The sequence below is a fragment of the Triticum dicoccoides genome, chromosome 4B (genome assembly GCF_002162155.2).
Source record: "Triticum dicoccoides isolate Atlit2015 ecotype Zavitan chromosome 4B, WEW_v2.0, whole genome shotgun sequence".
Classification (NCBI taxonomy): Eukaryota; Viridiplantae; Streptophyta; class Magnoliopsida; order Poales; family Poaceae; genus Triticum; species Triticum dicoccoides.
The window spans coordinates 305,518,999-305,524,737 of record NC_041387.1 but is presented as its reverse complement, the minus strand read 5'-3'; positions in this window follow the sequence as shown (position 1 = coordinate 305,524,737).

The following is a 5,739-nucleotide window of genomic DNA, read 5'->3' as shown; positions in this document are numbered from 1 at the left end:
CAAGACTTACATCAGATCCTACATACATGCACAGTATCAAGAAGGGTTGGTGGAGTTATTGCAGCAAGCCAGCTTTGACTCTTGGCTAGGCTATCCTACGATACTTCAACTTGAAATAGTTTTGCGCACACGAGTCCACTATTCACCACTTCAATACACTACCGAGGATCCACCTCCGTCCTCCTACGGAGGAGCCATCCTCGGCACTCACACTTATCTTGAGGCTTTTAGTAGTTTCCATTTACTTGTCTATGAACTGTATAGGCAACCAAGTAGTCCTTTACCGCGGACGCGGCTATTCGAATAGATCATGTTAACCCTGCAGGGGGTACTTCTTCATACACGCTCTCACCACTTACCGTCGTTTACACAACATGTACTCGGCAACCTTCAAGCGGAAGCCCAACGTGGGTGTCGGCCACGACCTACCTAATCACCTAAGCCTCCAGTCCATGTTTATCGCCTATTCAGGTTCCATCCGCAGGGAGTCCGGCCGAGGTTTCCCATACGGCCCCGAACGATGTGAACAGGGTTCCCGAGATACCTAACGGGTATTCGGTACACCCGGCCACGTACCTACCGCATCACAGCCCACCCCTACGGTCAGCGCTGTCCACGGCCTCCAGTAGGCTACAAACCCCAGAAACTACTTGCAACTCCTGGACGGAGAACTAGGGTGAATAAGAAGTCGAGAGGGTCCATTGGTTTCGGGCCCAATGCATGGTAGTAGCTGATTCTTAAATCACACATACAGATCTCAGTGCTTAAGGTCGGCTTCAATGAAACAACCCACCATGTACTGCTACATGGCCTCTCATCGATACCTTTACCAAATCGTGTTCACCACACCACTCTCATTACCGACATAATCATTTCACTCTAGCCCATCACCCAGATGAACCAGACCTGACACGACTCTAAGCATAGCAGGCATAGCAAGGTAGGAACAACACATACATATGGCTCAATCAACTCCTACACATGCTAGTGGGTTTCATCTAGTTACTGTGGCAATGACAGGTCATGCAGAGGAAATGGGTTCAACTACCGTAGCACACAGCAGTTTGAATCGCGTTGTCTTAATGCAGTAAAAGAGAGCAGGAGAGAGAACATGGGATTGTATCGATATGATCAAATGGTTGGTTGCTTGCCTGATGGTTCGATGCACGGATACGGTTCTTCGTTAGGGTAGTCACGGTACTCCTCGGGGACAGATCCTGTCGTAAAGGATAACGATACACAGGCATCACCAAACAATGTGCAACAATATGATGCATGCATGAAACATGGCAATATGAGTGTGTTGGGCTAATGCAACTAAAGCCAGAAGGGTTTGAACAAATTTGAGTCAAAGATTCAAATTTCAATTTCAAATATGGCCTTTTAAAGTGCTTTTCCTTGTTCTGATTAAAACATCCATTTAACTTGTTGGATCATGCATGAAAATAGTACAGATGGATAGATTGGATTTTTCTGATCATTTTTCATATATAATTTGTCCAATTTGGAGTTACAGAATAAAAGTTATGAATTTTTGAAGTTTAATTAATATTCTGGAATTTCCTGATTTAATTTAAATCCAGAAATATCATTTACTGCGTCAGCCTGACGTCACAGTGACATCAGCAGGTCAACAGGGCTGGCTCGGGTCAAACCTGACGTGTGGGGTCCACACGTCAGTGACACAGAGGCTAATCCCGTGTTGACCCGGGCTGGTTAGCTTTGACTAAGCCCTGGGGCCCACTTGTCAGCGTCAGTAGGTGGTGGTTTAGTGGCTAATTAACTAGGCCATGTCAGCTCGCCGGAGTTCTGGCCGGCGGCGACCATCAGTGCGGCGGCGATAGTGGTTTTGGTCGTTTCGGCCACCAAATGAACCGCGGAGGCCACCGGAGTGAAGCTGAGGACGACCCGCGGCTCTTGGCGGAGTCCGTTGGGGTCGGGGTGGCCGGAGTCGACGGCGGCGAGCTCGGCTGCGGCGGCCGAGGTTCGGTCGTGCACGGGAACGGTGTTGCAGGGTGTTAGGGGGGGTGTTGGAGCGTGCTACGTGCTCCTAGTGAGATGTGGAGCACGATGGCGTGCTCGGTTGGGCGCTACGGCGATCGTGGCCACGACGGCGACATCGCCGGCGGCGTGAAGCTTTCGGCCGCGGTGGGGCTAGGGCCTAGGGGTCGGGAGAGAGCAGGGGAGAAGGGGGAAACGGTGGCGTAGCTCACCGCGGTTGCAGTGGGCGTCGAAGCGGGCTCGGGGACGCGTCGGAGACGACGAATTTGACGGCGACGGTGGTCGGAGTCCGAAGGGGGGGAACGGCGACGTGGCGGCGATGCAGGGCTTCCGGGGACCCGTGGAGCGGTGGGGAGGAAGAAGGAGTCGAGGCGGAGCTTCTGAGCTGGTCGGGGAAGCGAGGGGTGGTCGGAGACGGTGGCTAAGGCGAACGGCGGCGACGGTGAGCTTCGGCCGTGAGAGAGAGAGAGAGAGGGAGAGCCGGGGGAGAGTGAATGGGGTGTCGGCGAGGTCGGGGCGGCGACCAGAAGACGATCCACGCGGCGCAACGGCGACCAGCGCGATGCAGAGAGGCTGGGTGGTGCGCGGCGAGCTCGGGCGCGCCATGCTCACCTCCCTGCCTGCTCTGGCGAGGGGAAGCAGCTGGCTGGCACGGGCCAGCACAGTGCTGGGCCGCACAGGTAAGTCTTCCCCTTTCTTTATTTCTGTTTTTATTTAATATAACTGCGACTTTGTTGAATTAAATAAAATACCTAGGCAACTCCAAAAATCACCAAACTACTCCTGGTCCATAGTTGGATTATTTCCAACATGAAACATTTTAGTTTGGAGATATTTGAGCATTTAAATATTTTATATAATTTTAAATGCCCAAATTCAAATAGTTATGATTTAATTCAAAACCCTAGGATGGCCTAGGAAAATGTGCACCACTTTTGGCAGAGGTTCTGAACCAAGGCAAAAATGATGGGCATTTTAGAAGGGCATTTCAGGTTCATTGAAAAATTATTTTAGTAAACCCTAGTTGGTTTCAGAGGGGACTGGGGGTTCTGTCATCCCCATTTCAAGTTTCTGATGAATGAGTAAACATGATGCAACACTCTAATGCATAACTAGCTAGGGTGTGACAATCGCCTTCGTCAGCATCTGGCCAAATCAACAAGCCAGTGAGTACTATGAAAGTACTCGCAAGACAGTTCGGACGTAAGATATAACAAATGCATGCATGGATGCAACATGATTAATTCCTTAATGCACAATAAATAAAACTGGCATAACGGGTAAGTAAAAAGGGAAAACGGCGGTAGTCCGCCTGAAATTCCACAGAACATAAATAAGGACCGATCGGGTGTCTGAAGCGACGCCTCGAAAGGTGAACAAATAAAAATAAGGAAAATGATGCCACAGTCGGGCATCTTAGCGACACCACATGAAGGGCTTTTAAAAGAAATGCCACGGTCGGACGTCTGAGCGACATCGCAGAAAGGGCTTTAAAAGAAATGCCACAGTCGGACGTCTGAGCGACATCACATAAAGGGCTTTAAAAGAAATGCCACAGTCGGACGTCTGAGCGACATCGCAGAAAGGGCTTTAAAAGAAATGCCACAGTCGGACGTCTGAGCGACATCGCAGAAAGGGCTTTAAAAAGAAATGCCACAGTCGGACGTCTGAGCGACATCACATAAAGGGCTTTTATTCACAAGTAAATAATACTCATAATAAACATTCAATTCATGAAAACAAACGGGTTAGACCATCCACAGGAGTGATCATTTAACCGGACTTAGCACTCATGCGATTCACCGGAGTCTCTGTCATCAAAGCTGACAATTGATTAGGATAAGAAGGAACGAAACTTGACATGGAAGAGATGATTTGGAGGAATATATGACTCTGCAGAGTTTGTACAAAATTTTTCCCACAGTCAACGGATTTCCGTAGTCACGAAGGACTAGTTCCGTTTACGGTATTTCGGAAGAAAACACAGCTAACCGGTACACACCCATCCTACCTCTCGATGCTAGGAATCACCCTAGTCATCGTCCAAGAAAAACTTTTGAGACGGGGAGATCACAATCTCGAATAGCATGGGATCAAATTTATATACGCGCGCTCTAAGGGGTGCCCCCCTCTCGGTCCCAACCGGAAACACCCATGCCCCCTGACCAGATGACTGGCTTTAATCCAGGGCCATGGAACCATCATCACGGCCTCTCCTCTTTGGTGTGTACCATGAAAGCGGTTTGGAACTTACTAAACCATATTCCTTGCGGAAAACATGTGGTAGTACAAGGAAGGAAATGATAGGTACTGGACCGATATGGTTTGACACTGAAGTCACATAGTCTGGCGTAAGACTGGCATGCTACAACACTGCCGTCGTACCCATCCTCATGCCAACACATGGCCATTCATATTCACATTCATCCACGTATGGATCATCGAACTCACTTACCTCATTATCACATAAAATAACCTTCATCGGTATACTCACCGGCATGCCATGAAACTAACTAAATGCAAAACATGCCAAGACACTCATCATATCAAAAATTCAAACATGCTTTCCTTCGGTATCTACGTTTAAAGAAGATATATGCGCTAACGTAAATACCAAGGAGAGCACAGAAGGTAAACCAAATATTTTTCAAATAAATCTGATAAAAAACTAGACAAAATTTTAAAGAGAACAGAAAAAGAATGAATCAAAAATACTTTTCTGATTAAAAGTTATAAGGGTTTTTGTCCAGGGACTTATCTGTAATGAAACAGAAGATTTCCAGGGGCTAGTTTATAAAAGCAGAAAACGCTTCGGTAGCGATTACGCCAGCCCGAAGAGAAAACGTATTTGGCAGAAGGCGTTTTCAGATAACGCTTCGTTTAGAAAGGACAGAGAGGCTGACAGCGGGTCCCACTTGTCATGTTTAAATTTTCAAATGGGAGGGACGAGGCTCGTCGGCGCCCGAGAGCTGCTGTGGTCGCCGGCGGCGATCCACGGCGAGGCATGGGGATCAGAGGTTACCAATGTGCTCACCGTGTCCTTCCGCAATGGTGGGTGGTGGTGTTGGTCGCCGGTGAGCAGCACGTCGACGGCGGTCTCATCTCCGGCGGACGGTGGTTCGGGCGTGGATGGAGCTCGTCGGAGAGGGCTGCAAAGATTAAATTGAGGTGGGGGTTAGACTACTGGGTGCAAGAGAGGGCTACGGACGAGGTTTGGGCGCCGGAGGTGGCCTCACCGAAGTGAATCGAGCTGGAGGCCGAGGCGGGGCGAGGCGGCCGGAGCTGGGGGAGGAGACCTCCTCGAGGTCCCCCTAGTGGCCTGGCGGGATGTTGGTGAGTAGTGGAGGTGCTGCGTGCACGAGAGTGAGCTCGGGACCCCTTTATATAGGCGGTCCGAGGCGGTTGCCGTGAACGAGGATCACCGGCGAGCGATTACGGTGGCGCAGTGCTCGGTCGGGGTGGTTAGGGGGTCGAGCATCATCACGGAGGTCCAACGGGTCCGTTTTGGTGTTGAACTGGCCGGGGTTTGAATGTTAAGGGCGAGCTCGACGGAACGGTGATGGTGCGGGCCCGTCGGCGGCGGAGAGCGCGTTCCGTGCTTGCCGGCCACGGTGGCTGTGCTACGGGCGTGCGCTGGCGTGCATGAGGCCACGCGGAGAGCCATGGAGCGATGGGCGGCGCGGAACGGCGTTCTGCCGTGGTGTGCCTCCTGTCGGCCGCCACGGGAGGTCCCGACGC